Source organism: Schistocerca piceifrons, chromosome 1 (assembly GCF_021461385.2).
Source record: "Schistocerca piceifrons isolate TAMUIC-IGC-003096 chromosome 1, iqSchPice1.1, whole genome shotgun sequence".
NCBI lineage: Eukaryota > Metazoa > Arthropoda > Insecta > Orthoptera > Acrididae > Schistocerca > Schistocerca piceifrons.
The window spans coordinates 434,553,084-434,566,731 of NC_060138.1; the positions used below are offsets into that span (position 1 = coordinate 434,553,084).

Here is a 13,648-nt window from a genome sequence, read left to right on the forward strand (position 1 = left end):
CTTCATTTGCACATTAATAATTATAGCTGTTAAGAGCAGCATGATTTTAGGTTGATTAGTACCTTCACGTACGAACAGCGTAAGCAAGCCATTAATATTTACTTTCCCCTGGACAGATCAGGTACTGAAATGGCGAAACGTGGATGCAACACGGACAGTCAATACCGATAGGTGTATTCCACTTCATGGTGAAGCTACGATCGCGCAGAAAACTCCAGGCAGTAAAATATGTGAGGTGTTTTATGGGAAACCTGTTAGACACAGAGGAAAAACACCTAACGCACTGAAGTTGGCATATATTACGGTAACACTTATCACCATATCAGTGCCTATACTCCTACTGCCTTGTGTAGTGTGGTCTCCTCTTTAATGCAGTATCTCGAACACTATGACTCCTCCATTCCAGCCACAAGGATTCTGAAAACATCAGTCATGTGAATCCCAATTTTCACATTACATCCTAAATCAATGGAGCAAGGCAGCCCCAAAAACCTTTGACTGATTGTCAGCACCATATGTACCCTTCTTATCAAAAGTACTTTGATATGGGTATCACGTGAAATTTGTTACTGGATTGCTGAGTGTTCATAGGGAGGACGTAGCGTGTTACCTGGGATGGCGAGTAATTGACAGATGAAGAAAAAACTTGAAGTGTGCACTAGGGAAGTTAGGTAAGGCTCTCGATGTCCATGCTGTATATTAATGACCTTACAAAAGATATTGATAGCAACTACGGATCTTTTTCGGGTGATGAAGCTTCCTTTAATAAGTCTGAAAAAATATTCCCTAGTATCTTGACAACATTTAGAAAGTGTTGCGAAGATTGATAACTTACATTAAATGTTCAGAAATGAAAAACTGTTCACTTCTCAAACCTAAAAGTTATAGTATCCTATGACTACAATATCAGTGATATCGTCAACTCATACAAATACGTTGGTGTAGCAGTGTGTAGGGATATGAAACTGAACGACCATATATTCACCATTGTAGCCGACACATGTGGCAGATCATAGTTCATTGCTAAAATACAAGACGGCAAAGGAGATTGCTTACAAAACAGTCCTGGAACTCTCCCTAAAATATTGCTCGTGTATGGGGGAATAGTTCAATATACGACTAATACTTTTACAGAAAAGGGCGGCACGAATGGTCACAGGTTTATCTGAACCATTGGGAGTGTCACGAAGTTGCAAAAGAAAACGGACTGGCGAACGCTTGAAGAGAGACGCCGCATATTCCCAGAAAGGCTTCTACAAAGTTTTAGAAACCAACAATGAACCTATGAATATACTATAACATTTTACTTATTGTTCCCGTAGGGATCGTGAAACCAGATTCGATAACAGTGCGCACAGAGGTGGTGAAGCAGTCATTCTCCCCTCGCTCTACGCTTGATAAGATGTAACGGGAAGAATTCCTAAAGAGGTACAAAGGGAACACGTCACGTCACATTGCTTTGTAAAATACGTATGGAGATATACCTCATTTCACTACAAATAGAGACATAGAGCTATAAATAGGTCGGTCTAAATGTAAACGAAGGCTTTCCGTTCCCATTCTGACAAAGTAAATGCATCCATAAATAAATAAAAAATAATAATTTTAATTCAATGCCAAAAGAAGAATAGTGCTCTTGCTGAAAGGCAATACGTCGAGCCATAGCGTAACAAAGCATGATGTATTTATTCATAGTAAACACTTCGTAAAAGCTCTTTAAATCGTCTGAGCAACTGGGAGAACATTCTTCACAGTTATTATAATGTTATAAGATTAAACTGTATAAAACAGAAGTGCCTCTTTTTATTAACAAAAGCTGGTCACTTTTTAAACGAGACGTCAGAGAACAAAAGCTGCAGTTGACATTGAGAGTACTTTTCCAAACAGAAAGGTATTGTTATCTGAAAATCGAGTGAAACACTGGATATAAAGAGAGATCAATGGTCTGCACGTGACATGCAGAACAGATGTTTTCGGAAAACAAGTGAAGCAAACAGCGCATCAGGCGGCTTTTGTTAGCATTGTGCTGCTGTCGGACCTCAAAGCAGAAAGCTGACAATATGACTGAAAGCTGTGAGCATTTTATGACTTTTTTTACACTTCATTGATAAATAAATACGGAGACCATTACTTGTATAGGCAGCAAGGCGAGTGACGGCGATGGTTAACCATTGTCGTACCTTCTTATTAACAGCTTTTTAGATGATATCACCATAGGGTGAGTAATTTCTAGAACTCCTATCCGGCGAGGAGCACTATACTTCTCCTATTTCATCGTTCAGTTTACGATTATGGCCAGCTATTTGGAGGTTATAGCAACTTCTAAATGCCAGAAATTAAAGTAGCGTGTGACTTTATGACACAAAACACCATCACTTCACTAGACGTCTGTAAGTAAGCGGTCGTCCATGGCGGAGCTAATGTGCCTCATACGACAAAATTAGCATCTGTATGACAACAAAGTATTAGATCAATACACCGCGGTTAAGCTTAAAGTGCACAGTGCCCGTGTGAATATCGTATTCACGATTTTTGCTGCAAGATAACCTACTTAAATAGTGTAGACCCGCCAGGGTAGCCGTGCGCGCTGACGCGCTGCTTCCTGGACTCGAGTAGGCGCGCCGGCCCCGGATCGAATCCGCCCGGCGGATTAACGACGAGGGCCGGTGTGTCGCCCAGCCTGGATGTGGTTTTTAGGCGATTTTCCACATCCTACTAAGTGAATGCTGGGCTGGTCCCCACGTTCCGCCTCAGTTACACGCGTCGTAGACATCTGAAACACGTCCGCAATATTTCACGAATTATACTGGATGCAGACAGTTGAGTATACTGATTCCATCCTGGGGGGTACGGGGTGCTGGCAGGAAGAGCATCCAGCCATCCCTCACACTAACACTGCCAAATCCGTTGTAACCCTGCTGACCCTGCGATCGCTGTGGGACTATGGCGTAAGCGAAGGAAAGCAAGAAAGAAAGAACCCATTTAAACAGTGTAATAGTTAGTGTACAATGCTTTCTGTAAATACAAACGTATAAGAAAAACCATATTCCATTACGTCGAGTAATGACGTGTTGTGGAACTTAGTTTTATGGCTTCTTTTCAGTCAAGGGCTGTGCCATAGCAACAATTACCGCGTTTTATTGACAACCATTTTCAGGTTCTCCGTTGAACACCATATACTCTATGAGATCAAAAGTGTCCGGACACCCCCAAAACATACGTTTTTCATATTAGGTGCATTGTGCTGCCACCTACTGCCAGGCATTCCATATTAGCCACCTCAGTAATCACTAGACATCGTGAGAGAGCAGAATGGGGCCCTCCGCTGAACTCACGGACGTGCTCAGCTGATTGGCTGTAACATGTGTCATACGTCTATACGCGAGATTTCCGGATTCCTAAACGTACCTAGGTCCACTGTTTCCGATGTGATAGTGAAGTAGGAGCGTGGAGGAACACGTACCGCAAAAAAGCGTACTAGCCGACCTCGTCTGTTGACTGACAGAGACCGCCGACCGCTGAAGAGGGTCGTAATGTGTAATAGGCAGACATCTATCCACACTATCACACGGGAATTCCAAACTGCATCAGGATCCTCTGCAAGTACTATGACAGTTAGGCGTGAGGTGAGAAAACTTCGATTTAATGGTCGAACGGCAGCTCATAAGCCACACATCACGCCGGTAAGTGCCAAACGACGCCTCGCTTGGTGCAAGGAGCGTAAACATTGGACGATTGGAAAGTGGCGAAACGTTGTGTCGAGTGGCAAATCACGGTTCACAATGTGTCGATCCGATGGCAGGTTGTGGGTATGGCGTACGCGCAGTGAACGTCATCTGCCAGCGTGTTTAGTGCCAACAGAAAAATTCGGAGGCGGTGGTGTTATGGTGTGGAGGTGTTTTTCATGGGGGGGGCTGGCACCCCTTTTTTTTGCGTGGTACTATCACAGCACAGCTTGAACAGAAGAAGAGATCGGTTGGTAGGACATGTTCTGAGGCATCAAGGGATCACGAATTTAGTACTGGAGGGCAGCCTTAAGGGTAAAAATCATAGAGGAAGACCAAGAGATGAATACACTAAGCAGATCCAGAAGGATGTAGGCTGCAGTAGGTACTGGGAGATCAAGAAGCTTGCACAGGATAGAGTATCATGGACAGCTGCATCAAACCAGTCTCAGGACTGAGGACCACAACAACAACATCACAGCACAGGCCTACATTGATGTTTCCCACTGTTGAAGATCAATTCGGGGATGGTTATCGCATGCTTCAACACGATCGAGCACCTTTTCATAACACACGGCCTGTGGCGGAATGGTTAAACGACAGTAACATCCATGTAATGGACTGGCCTGTACAGAGCCTGATCTGAATCATACAGAGCATATCAGTGATGTTTTGGAAAGCGACTTCGTGCCAGGCCCTACCGATTTACATCGATACCTCGCCTCAGTGCAGCATTCCGTGAAGAATGGGCTGCCATTCCCCAAGAAACGTTCCAGCACGTGATTGAACGTATGACTTCGATAGTGGAAGCTGTCATCAGCGCTAAGGTTGGGGCAACATCATATTGAATTCAAGCATTACCGATGGAAGGCGCCACGAACTTGTCAGTCATTTGAAGCCAGGTGCCCAGATACTTTTGATCACATAGTACACAAGTAAATGATACGGCGTGAAATAGAAGACGTTGTAAGACCTGAAAGTGTTGTCTGGTGTGCGTCAGATCTGACTCGAGGAACGCGTGTGCAGCGAAAACCCTTTTTCATATAAGGTGGGCGACTGCAATGCTAGTTCTCTCCTCTGAATTCTTAATATAACTGATGGCTGAGTTTGGCCACTGTACACAACGGAAACACCGCCAGAGTGAGAACAAAAAATTTAGTTATTCGTGGGTTGCTTAAGTGTTGCTGGACTGTGGATATCTATGTCAAGAATGAGATTAACAGCCATTTATTTGCTCTAATGATTGACATAAATCACAATAAAATCTCTAGATAGCAAAGTTCCGTAAAACTAAAAAATTAACGCACAAATTGACTCTAATACTGTACGTACGTGTGGAAGACTGTAAGGAGAAAGCACTACAAGATCTGCTCATCTTTCAATCAGCAAATGAAGAACTTCTCAGGATATAGATCGCACTACCGCAATTTCTGAGATTTAAATTACTCCAAGTGAGCTAGCGTGCACTAATCAGCACCTTACGGCAGCAGGAGACAACTCCTTCTGAACAAGGGCCTGGACCGTGAATGCTACGAATCCAAGCTCCCAGCACAACACCATATACTAAAAAAAAAGAAGGAAAGGAAAAAAGCTCTACACTGAGGGGAGGATTCAGTGCTTTTGCGAATGTGATGGACGAGAATATCACTTATTTCATGAAGAAACTGGCGGCCGCAGCAGGTATTTTCCACTATTGTTCGAACCCTTAGGACCAAGCGTGATGGCCATGGGACTCATTTTCACTGGATAACCAAAATTAAGACGCAGAATCAACTGTCGTTCTCACGCTAAATGGACAGTGCACTCCCTTTGATATTCGTGCAGAGAATGCAGAAATATCAAACTCAGTTATTCTTTAGGGACCTGCTGTGGTGGTACAGTGCCCCGTTCCCACTGCTATGGCACGGTGCTGGCTTTTTCCACAACAGAACGAAGAAGGTAGCAGCTGCCTGTCTCGTTGAGGAGACGTGTCTCTCCTAACGAGATTCACTGGCTTTGCTGACAACAGTAGTCTGAGACCACACCGGCAGCACCCCGACCCAGTACCGTTGGTAACCCCCATAATACGATGATAATTGACAAGTTGTACGGAAACAACACTACACCAAATGGCAACAACATTCCCCTTTATCATAAATTAGTCAAACTCTTTCAAAAACACGATATTAATATTCTACATTCATCAGCTAAGAAATTACAAAACTTTTGTATTCATAATAAATAACCATACAGAGACAAACTTAGTGGTTCTGCGGTGTAGATGATTACTTTCACTGAATGCGATGCATCATACATCGGGCAAACAGGTAGCATGTTGAAGACGAGATTCTGCGTATGTACATGTGATCACAGCAGTGATATTCTCCTCATGTATTCAATCCACGACAACTAGTATTATATGGGTTTTAATATACATGGGCCAAGGAATGAAAGTACCCGAAGTTGGTGTAAGTGCTGAGCCGAAAGTAGTCGTTCGCAATAAATTTCTTTCAGTATACAGCTGTCGTAGTTATTTTTCTTTATTTAAATAATTTAAATAGTGTTCAATTTGGAAAAAAAGGAAACCAGGAGAAAAACTGAAGTACTTGAAGAGATAACAATTTCACTTCGTTTAAGTGATAATAATGTTAGGCTTCTGAATCATCAATTGGTCAGAAAGAATTAGACTTTCTACGATGTTGTGATACCTCTTTCAAAATCCATCTAATTAATTTCCTCCCAGTTTGTTTTTCTTATTTTGCACTATGTACTGCTACGGTTTCGATTCCCTTATTACTTTCGCATATATATAGTCATTTTGGCTGTATTTTATGTACGCCAATTTGTAACTCCCAGCGATCTGTATTGTTTTTATGGCAACACTTGATTTTACAGTATTTCTTATTCTTTATGTTCCTTTAATTTCTAAGCACATTGAATGCTTTTTGCTATGCACTATCATACATTGTCGATTAACGTGATACCCAATAACTTTTACTTATATCCTGTAACTGCTTTTATAGTCTTACGTCCAGATTGGCTAATTTTTACCTATACTAGTGCCTTTCGTTGACATGCCGTCCTTTTGCGTTTATACACTTGGTTTTCTTCAAATGCATTTTTTCCTTCGGTTCTTCCTTTAGATGCTTTGCCACCATGGTTCTGATTAATAGCCCTAACAACTGGTGACAAGCATTGCTCCTATAGCCCTTTGTGAGTGTTGATCTGTTTTAAAAAAAAAAATTGAATAATTTATTTAAATTTACATTTATCCTCCTTAATTTGTAATTTATAAAAATACATCCTTCTTGTTTCCTTTTCTTTCAAAATGTTTAAGCATCAACAAGGCAAACGTGTTATTTATAATAAAAATAACTTTTCAACCGAGAGCGTTTCTACCGAGAGCGTTTCTTTATGTAATAATGAAAACCGGTTGCTGTACCAATTAGCCTATCATGGTATGTTTTCTGACATATCGAGTTTTTGGGCAGTAAATTTAACACTCCATTACACTCTATGTGTCTGAAAGATACAGGCTGAGGGTGTTTGATGTCAGGTTTAGCCGCGTCGGGGCTACGTTGTCTTCCTCTCTCCTATTACTCCAGCGCGTGTTCCTCAACGGGTTAGTCGGACGTTCTCGCGCCTCACATGCACAAGAAGCGATTAATTTTTCTTTTGTACCTGACAGATACGTCACGTGTTTTTCAGTAAGCATTTTAGATGTTTCATTTTTGATTTTACCCCTCAATTTTCTTTTTAGAGTAAGTTGTGATACCTTGTGATTATAATTATTTTTGTGAAAACTGATACGTGCGCCTGATAAATACTCATGTATCTATCTGACGAAGCGTGAATATTTATGTTAGTGTGACTATTCCAAATGTTCTGAGTAACTTCCATATGTCCAAGTTACTCGTACATAATCTGTTTTTCCACAATCAGTATTTTTTATTGTCAGGTTCAAAATGACGTCAAAAATAGTTCAGTATGGTCTCGGTAACCTCGCCAACATACGACAAATTCACCAACTCCAGCTTGATGCCTTTGATAAGAGTGATGACGATGTAAGTCAACCTTCATTAGCTTCAGCTCCTGAAGGAATACCAAACCTCATTCCAGAGGTTCGAGAAGATGCATTTGATACTGATGCAGAAGAAGAGGTTCGAGAACTCGAAGACAACTCGGACCCTGAACAAAGTGATTTAGACACACCATCTGATTCAGAAGACGATGACACCTCTTTTTTGTCTAAAAAAAAACAAAGAAGAAAAGTATTGGATTCCATCTCATGAAGAAAAACACCTTATCCACGTAATGGGAGTGGCAAACGCAGACTTATAAGACGATTCCCAGGCCTGGGAGGAAAGGTAAAAGAGTCACAGATCATTCTGGAAAACTGGCTCTGTTTATTTGATGACAGCATGTTAGCAATGGTCGTAATTTTCACTAACCAAAATATCGATAGCAGTCGATATAATTATTCACGTGACAGAGACGCTAAAAAGACGGAGAAAAACGAGACAAAAGCGTTTATTGCCGCTCTCTATATGCATGAAAATTGTAAAGCATGGGAACTAGACCTTACAGATTTATGGGCTGGCGATGGATTCGGGAGTGACATATTTCGTCTCACCATGCACATCAACAGGCTTCGTTTCTTACTTCAGGTTGTAAGATTCGATGACAGGCAAACCAGAGAAGAGCGAAAAGCGCTGGATCACCTTGTCCAGGTCAGTGAAATTTTTGTAAAATTCGTCAAGAGAGTTATCAAGCGGATGAAGACGTCACCATCGATGAGAAACTGGACGCTGTTAAAGGTTGGTGCTACTTTATTTAATATACTGGGTAGATCTTTCCACCATGTACAAACTCTAGGGGCTGATCGATGAGAGGATAAGCAACAAAGAAGGTGTAATGGTCATACGTCCGGAAATGCATAGTTTACAAATTAGATACCGTTTATTCAGTCTTAATTTCTTACAGAGACTGTGGTCTAGTACGAGCTGTACCATGCAGCCATAGTTATATTATGCAAGGTTTCTTCCTGAAGGACGGTATTGTTCCTCATACGTCATGCCCAAGCGCCCTCTCCTGTCATAGTCATTGGTAATGTTGCGTCCGGTTCACTTCTCTTGCTGACTCACCTTGTTGTGGATGTGATACAGTGCTGTACAGAATGGTTTCGTATTAAAATCAAAAGCTTGCCGACATGGTGTTTACTTACGGAAAGGCAAATGGAAATTGGTGGCCGGCAGCAAGGCTGTATCCAGAGATCTATCCCTGCCGAAAACAACCATAGCATTTAATGTTGGCTATGGTGTTTCGTCGTTTGTCTGAGACAGGATCGTTTCAGGAAGGAGGAAATCATGAAGGACATATCTGAAATTTTCGGACAGCAGACCTGGAGGAAAATGTGATATATACTATATAAGGCGACTGCCATTTCAGTACCAGGCAGTTGGTCCACCTGTAAATGGTAAGCAGACGACCATGTGGAATACTCTCGATGACAAGTGCTACTACCCTTATCACTTACAGCGTGTGCAGGGTTTACTATTATAGGCGTCGGTGTTACCGGAATGTATGGTTAGGGATAATTGGTGACCGTGTTTTGGGACGAGTCTTCCTTCCACGCTGCCTAACAGGCCGGAGCTATCGGCATTTCTTGTTGGATAGTTTGACTCCCCTGGAGGAAGAAGTGCCACTAATCATTCGAAGGGCTGTGTGGCCGCTACATGACGGTCCTGCAGACCACTACGTCGTTAACGTCCGGACGCATGTCAATCGTAACTTCCATGGTCAATGGATTGGACGAGGGGGTCCAGTTGCACGGCGTGCTCCTTCATCGTGCGTGTACAAACTGCGCAGTTATGACTTTTTTCTGATACGTTTGTCTCTCTTAGACTACGTTGTTAAATTGTGTCTGATGGCTAACATCACGAGTATTGTTGTGATAGTCACGATCACTATGGTAACTGAGTACACTATCAAATAAATAATAAATGGGCAGTTTGACTAAACAATTGGAGGAGTTATCAACTTTCTCAGAGTATCTCACTACCCGACTGATGCAGATCGTCCTTCCTAAGTTATTACCTGCACTTAATGTGTGGAGTACATATTTCCATGATGTGATTTCCTACTGTTTCAACTTTTGTATATGCCACCTGATGCTTTCATTACACACGCTGTATCCGTACATTCACTCAGTACGTATCATGCTTATAATAGAACGTGGATGCTTGATGAAAGCCTTTTTACGTTGTAAATGACATCCAAACTAAATTCAGAGGGACAAATACATTTGTTAACTACGCAAAATATGATAACTGTAGTGCGAAACGTTGTCTTCTCCGAAAAGGCAAATGAAGATAGTACTTAATCGTAACATTAGGGCAGGTGAAAAACAAACATTACAATGCGATGGGAACTACAATCACAAAAGGGAAACTTACTGCAATTCATCAAAGAATTTAGAAATGCGAATAGTGATACATTACGATTAATGGGCAAACACTGCACACACTCGCGTGTTTATATGAAAGAAAAGGAGATAAATATAGTATGAGAGACACGGACGGAGCCAAAGTGAGAAAGAGAGAGAGGAAGAGAAGAATAAGAGAGAGAAGAGTGGGTGGATTGGGTTCAAAGAAAGACCGAGAGAGAAAAAAAGAGAGAGAGAATTCAGATTCTGAGTGGAAGTACACACGGCGTGAGTACATAGCCCCACCGCCTTCAGCGTCTTCTTTTGTCGCAGGTAGTAATTAGTATCTATTTGTAGAACAAAAGAGAGGAAATATACTTTCATTTTAAAGTATTTTTCAGCGACGGCCCGTGAGAGTGAAGTAGTATTTCAACAACACAACACTCGTGGCACAGCGGAAGAATTACAAGGAGCATTAGAAGGCCCAATTTACAAATTAATGTTAATGACAGGTACTAGTAGTGTAACATGTTGTTACTCAAATAATAACTTTTTTATGACATTAGAGGATCAAAACCAATTCGATAAATACAGCGACTGCAACATTGAACTTTTAATTCAGTTTTATATTTTAAGAGATCTAACACCTGTCTGCAGACACCCGTTACGTTGTATGAACTGGTCAATCAATAATGTATAAGTGCTTTCAAAATATCCACGGGTATGCTGCCGGTCTATAGTGTCCAACAGGCACAATATTTCGGCTATCAAACATGTCGCCACCATCAGGTGAACTGATGGACTGAGCTCCTGTGAGCGTGCCGGCACGGAGATCCGTACGCTACGGCTGCTCAGAGGGAACTGGGTTCGGTCGCGGCGGCGGCCGATTTAAATACCCTCCGCCCGCGGCGCGCTCCCTCCGCCGTCCGCGTCCAGCGCCACGGTCGTGCGGTGGAACAGATTGCGACGGCGTCTGAGATGACGTCGGTGTGATGGCTCTGTCCGCCGTGGTCGTCACAACTATACGTCTGCTCGATTTATTCTTGATTAACCCGATCGCTGGTTCCCAAGCTTTGCTAAGATTATAGCCACAGTCACGGTTTATGAGGTCGTCATTGGTGTGAATTTCGATGGCCTCTCTAACAACGCTGTCCCAGTATCTCGACGTCTGTACCAGAATCCTCGTGCGGTCATACTCCATGGTTTGATTTTCCGACAAACAATGTTCAGCGACCGCCGACTTGCTCGGATACATCAGTCGAGTGTGCCTCTGGTGTTCACGGCATCGATCCTCGACGGTACGCATCGTCTGACCAATATGCGACTTGCCACATTGACACGGAATCTGGTACACGCCGGCCTTCCTCAAACCGAGGTCATCTTTGGCGCTCCCCACCAGTGCACGAGTTTTATTTGGAGGACAAAACACAGTTCCGACACGGTGTTTCTTCAGAATGCGGGCGATTTTCCCCGAGAGTGCGCCTGTGTATGGAATAAATGCAGTGCCTACCTCCTCCCTCGTGACTTCATCCATCTCAACAGGTTGTGCTGCAGTGGTTGGGCGGAGAGCACGTTGAATCTGCCACTCTGAGTACCCATTTTTTCGAAATACAGTTCTCAGATGTTCCAATTCCTGGGGTAGACATAGCTCCAGCACACTTTCTAATGTCATCAACCTATTTCGCATGAGGTTATGGCCTCACACATTTCGTATTTCATAGACACAGACAAAGAACTCCTAACATCCATCTACCAGTAACTGTCTTGGTGATCTGACCCACACGCCTCCACTGTCATGATTATATCTTCCACTTCAGATTGTTCTTTGATATGTGTGACTGTCCTTCGTTCAGTATTAGTAATTTCCGTCTTACATCTGTACGTTTCTCAATGAGGAAAATACAGTTTAGAACACTAATCGCCTTAAAAGCCCATATTCTCTGATTCATCTGATGTCGATGAACTGACAGATGAGGAGAGTTTCGATGATGATGAAACAGGGTGTACTATGGACTGTGTTCTTAAAATATCCAGCCTCAGTATCCTTTTCATTCAGGAATTCTGATATGTATGGGCTGAATGTATTCAGATTGGCCGAAGAGGATGTAGAATACTTGTTTTCTGAGGAGATAAAGTGGAAGACGTGGTTACGTTATCACTTGATGTCGGTGAACTGACAGATGAAGAAAGTTTCGATGGTGATGTAACAGTGTGTACTACGGTGCAGGATAATCCAGGCACAGTAGAAGTCAACGTGCCGGAGGACGACGACATTCCAAGCTGTTATACAGCAATTGCACCGTGTGTCAGGAAACTGAATATCAGTCACACCTGAGGACTCGTGCTTCTAAAAAGGAAGAGAGTGAACCATCGGTAGTATTGTCTAAGACATATCCTAACTGTCGTTTCGGCAAGTACGTAGTCTGACAGAAACTAACCGTGAGAATGCTGTGACCGCTGTACAATGTTATACGTCGATGGGAATTTTTGAGGAACTGCTTACTTCTAAGTTGCTAAATAGCGTTTTGGCAGAAAATGAAAAGTGTGCAGAACAGTGGAACAAAAAGCCGCCGCATTCTACCTCAGTAGATGAACTGAAATTACTTATTGGTTTCGTTAGTGAACTCGGACTCCATACATCGCCCAACCAGAGAGATTATTGCTCTGAAGATGACAATCGATGGTGCGCCTTGTAAAAAGTGCCACACTACGTAATCAATACTCAGAATTAAAATCAGTGTCTCATTTTGTAGCAAAGAATGAAGGAAGTGATCGAGTATTCAAGGTCAGAAATTTGATTATCATTTCAAGAAGGGAATTTCTGATGAAATTCTCTCGAGCGGCGATATGATGGTCAGGTACTACGGTCGTCATTCTCCGAAGCAGTTTCTAAAAGGAAACTCTTTATGTTTGGATATAAATTTTGAGCTTTGCATGGAAGTGGTGGCTATTATTATAATTTTGATTTGTTCTGTGGGAAGGATGTCTCTGGAGATTCTCAATGTTTGAGAAATCGAGTCGTGACAAAAATGCTAGTGTTTCGCTGACCCAAATAGCAGTACCATGTATTTTTATAACTTTTTTTCATATTATCTGTTTGTACAACTAAAACAGATGAGTTTCCATGCCACAAGTAGAATAAGACAAATCCGGACTCTTGATTGCACTTGCGAAGTAGATAAAATCTTAGCAAAGAAATATCGAGGAAATTATGGTACTCATTTTGATACAAACAAGCATATCACCATGAACATCTTGTTTAGGCTTTAGTCAACAGCATGTAAGAATTTTAGAAAATTCATTACACTGTGCTGTCTGTGAAAATGATATTTAATCCGCTACCGGTCTTAAATCATCTTGCTACGACATTCCATTTATGTTGGTTTTCAGTAGTAGCGTATACCAAAGCATGTATGACACGTTGAAAATGGTTTAAGACCGAAACCGGTAACAGAATAAATTTTACAGTCACAGACAGCACAGAGTAATGCATTTTGTCAAGCCACCGTGATAAAGTGGA

At 42.1% G+C, this 13,648-nt stretch overlaps 1 protein-coding gene across 1 annotated transcript in view; it reads left to right on the forward strand.

The window, feature by feature from the left end:
• Positions 1–13,648, forward strand: part of LOC124733414 — a 90,775-nt gene that overhangs the window by 22,524 nt on the left and 54,603 nt on the right. The gene's annotated exons all lie outside the window — the stretch shown is intronic.